This window comes from Meleagris gallopavo, chromosome 4 (assembly GCF_000146605.3).
Source record: "Meleagris gallopavo isolate NT-WF06-2002-E0010 breed Aviagen turkey brand Nicholas breeding stock chromosome 4, Turkey_5.1, whole genome shotgun sequence".
NCBI lineage: Eukaryota > Metazoa > Chordata > Aves > Galliformes > Phasianidae > Meleagris > Meleagris gallopavo.
Genome location: NC_015014.2, coordinates 39616755 through 39620770, shown reverse-complemented (window position 1 = coordinate 39620770; position 4016 = coordinate 39616755). Strand labels below are relative to the sequence as shown.

Below are 4016 nucleotides of genomic sequence, written 5' to 3'. Positions count from 1 at the left end.
TAGAAGAACCCTTGTTTAGGAGCACACTGCAATTCTGTCACAGTGAACTCCTTATCAGGAGTTGAAGAGTTCACAAAGTCAACCACAGCCAACAAAAACATCCAAGAGCAGCTTTTACATAAATTATTGAGACCTGAGTAATTGCTCAAGACAAGAACCAGCTAATCAGGTTGTAGGAGAAATGCTAAGTCACAGCCTGAAACAGTGATTGAGCATCTGGTGGGAAGGCAGAGCCAACCCAGGGGAGCTCAGGTGCATGCAATGTGCCTGAGTGACCAGAAGGGGTGGAGCCTGGATCCACCTCTTCCCAGACCTCATTTGGTGGTTGGCAGTGTAGATGTGAGTATCTTGTTGGAGATCCCTGTGTATCTAAGGCCTCTGAAGGTAAGTAGCTTTTTATCTTTATTTCTGTGGCTGTTGCATTTGAGCAAACCCTCACTTGCTGCAGCCTGGAACCTTGCTATTCTGCTATTATTGCTGTGCTTTCAATTGTGTTATACAGGTATAGGGTAAACTGGTGTCATTCCACTAAAATAAATTGTCCTCTGGCTTGGAAAAATAAGGATAGTGCATGAAAGATGCCTAAGCATAGGAGTCTGTGAAATAAACCGTGGCTCAGGATGGAAATGCAGTTTTGTGGAACAGGATGGCAAAAAGAGTAAGTAAAGAGCACCCATTCTATCTTATGCTTTGCTGGTAGCAGAGATGGGGGTGCACAGCAAGGGCTACAGAGGAAGCTTAGGCATGCAGGTCTGCTATGTGTTTTGATGGTGTGTCTTAGTTTTAGCTGAGATGAAATTATTTTCTTCAGTGCATCTGGTGTGATGCTATGTTTTGTTTCTAGAAGGAAAACAATGTTGATAACTCTGATGTTTGTAGTTATTGCTAAGCAGAGTCATATAGAACCAAGGCCATTCTCAGAAAAGGGCCCAAGGAGCTGGGAAGAAATAGAACTAGTATGTTTGATTTAAGCTGGTCAAAGGGATAGTCTATCCCATATAATATCATGCGGAAGGAGTTTTGAAGGGTGTGTTCATTTCTCTCTTCCACTGCTTGGGGGTTAGCTGGACATCAATTGGGAATGGTAAGCAATTTCTTGTTATATACATGCAATACTCATATATACACACACACACACACACGTGTGTGTATGTGTGTACTCATAACCTGTTATCCTTTTTCTTTTCTCAATCTTAGTAAATAGTTCTATCTTAACCTGCAAGTTCTACTTTATTTCCTGATTCCCTTTCCCCATCCCACTGGGAAACAAGGGCTGAGTGAATAACTGTGTGGTGTTCAGCCGCATGCTGGATTAAACTACAACACAGTGACATGTGTCAGTTGAATACATGTGAATCACAAGAACAACATCTTCTGAAATCTGGCACTCCAGCGGAGTGGCAGCTACAATCCTACAAATATGTTCCTGGCTTGTATCTGATGCAAGTGAATAAACATTGAGCTAGTTCCTTCAAGCATGTTTTCATTTCCCCTTAGTACATCAATAGAGTTTCAGGTATGAAAAAAGAGGAAAAACGTGCTTTGCAGTAATGAAAATCCTTACAGTTTTGGGAAAAAAAAAAAATCCAGAAAGCAAACCAAAAAACCCTCATCAGTACCCAAGCCTCATAGTTGGAGTTGAAGTAATTGCATTAGCTCTGGCCTTGAATGTATCTCTCAAGAAAAGAGTACTGAACATGGGCTAAACGTGTTTTGGTCTTTAATGCCTACATAAAGGCATCCAGGCACTTAGAGATCTAGTGATATTTTTCACATTAGTAGCTGGCTCTGAATCAAATAAATGACATTTAGGCATTTTTGTGCTACAAAGAAAAGGTGGCTATCTTGCTTGCTAAGCACTTGAGCACATTTGTAAACCTGATCCTTAGTGTTCTTAATATTATTGTGTGCAGAGGCAGTTGGGCACTGACTCTTCTAATCCCTGGGAAGTTCCAGTACTTTCATAAATGATTCAGAACAAAACATCTACATTTTAAAACATCCCCCAGCATGAATTTTGAAAGTAACTTCTATATGTTATAATGTCCTGGTTTAGAGCTGCTATATTCAAATTCTTTAGCATTCTACTTTACATTCAAATTTTAATGTATGAAGTAAATGGAAACAATATTTTGCTGGTTTTTTGTTTGTTGTTTTTTTTTTTTTAAACAATAGAAAGCGTAATTAAGCAATGTATTTCTATGCTGTTCGCAGCCTCATTTTTCAATGGAAATGAATTCTGCTTATGGAATTTCAAACAAACAAGTAATAGGTAAGCCAGAAGTAAAGTATCCTTGCTGGTAAAGTACTCTTGCTGAAACACATAGGTAGGAAAGAAAAATTGAAATTGTCGTTTTTTGGTTTTTTTTTTTTTATCATTCTGCTTCAACAAATCATCAGTGGAAGGAATAGTGAGTATCACTCAGAAAAGGCTGGCAAATCTGGTCACTGTTTTTACAATACAGAAAGTCATTAAAGACTATGTATCATTTTATTTTTGCTTTTCTAAAAACATAAGCTAACATGCTCTCTGTTCCCACACTGGAAACTTCTCACAGCCCAAAGCAAGGCAACACAGCTATCTGTATCATTTCCTGTTTTATGCTGCCATGCTTTAGGAATATTGAAGAACATGTGAAACTTCTACATCTTCCAACTCTGAAGGGGATTATTTGGACCTCAAAGGCGTACTGTGCAGAAGAAAGTCATGTTTTGCTGCAAGCAATGTGAACAAAGAATATATAAATACAGCCTGAGACCAATAAATCTGTAACTGCAAATACATGGTGGCAGTAAATGGTTTCCCTTTAATAATGAAATACCACACTGGCAAAAATAAATATATAACTTGGGCTACCCAGCAATAATTGGGCTACGAAATACTGAGGCTTTGGAACAGAGAGCCCTTTCTTTCTCTAGAGTGCACTTTGGTCCCATTTCAAGTATTCCTGTGCAACTATGAGGGTTAAAATCTTACTTGAACAAGTGTGGAAACTGAGACTGTCACACAGCCACTTGCTCTGGAGCTCTAAGTGGAACTTCAGATAGTTCAGAATTGGCAGTGATACTACAGTTGGCAGCATTACTGATCACCAAATCTCTCTTTATACAACAAAGCACGCATTGGCACTGAAGGTGCACTTCTTGGTTTGAAGAAAGAAAGAAAAATATTTATTCAATAAAGAAAAACTTATTGGCTGATGGAGAGGAGAAGAGGTTTTTTTCATTGGACACATAGAGGAATACTCTTTTGCTACAGTGATTTCTGGAGATTTCAAAACCCTAAGTGATTCCTTTTTAATAAAACAAATGTTTCCTTTGACAAGAGGGATGAGAGTCTCTTCTTAAGCTCAGAAACTACAACTTAGCTTTGGCTAGGGTTTTTCTTTCAGTAACATTTCATCTGTTCTCCTCCTATCCCAGTTATTCCTTCGTGTTCGTGCTACTGCTCATCCTACCAAATTTGACCTAGCAAATGCTAGCTGCCTTTACTACTGACATTAGAAGCTTTCTTAGTGGATCACAGTTGTCTTAAGTTGCCTTAGGGCTCTATGGTATTTTTAGATATGGTATCAGGTAGAGAGACATGGTCCTTTCTCCTTCTTTCCCTTCCATCCATTCAGGTGCACACAGTATGTGCAACTTCTGCAGAGCTGTGATATACCATACTCTCTCTGGCTTCACCGAGTTACAGGTAACTACCACCATCATCAGTGCTTTGAGGAATCCTTTGGATACTGCTTCTTAGTATGAACAGCACTGAATCAAATCAACACTCTATTGGGCACTCAGTTTCTCTGGGCCTCGAAAAACAAGGAAGGCATCCTTTCTTCAGGCTTCTTTGATTTTACTAAGGAAGTCTTGTTTCAGTCAATAAAATAATTCTTAATGTATTGTTTCTTAGAAATTCCAGGTTGCAGTTTGGCAATGCAGGAAGGTTAGAGCTCCTCTTATTGCACTGGAACCATTGCTAAACTGGGATGATTCACTCTCCAAGGTCTTATTTACTTTTTTTT

At 39.0% G+C, this 4016-nt stretch overlaps 1 protein-coding gene across 1 annotated transcript in view; it reads left to right on the top strand.

Annotated features, from left to right (window-relative positions):
* The first annotated feature begins 278 nt into the window (after window positions 1-278).
* EMCN (endomucin) overlaps window positions 279-4016 on the top strand; it is a 48809-nt gene continuing 45071 nt past the window's right edge. Inside the window, exon 1 of the mRNA XM_019614810.2 lies at window positions 279-384. The gene's annotated coding sequence lies outside the window, so the exon portion shown is untranslated. The remainder of the gene's footprint in view (window positions 385-4016) is intronic.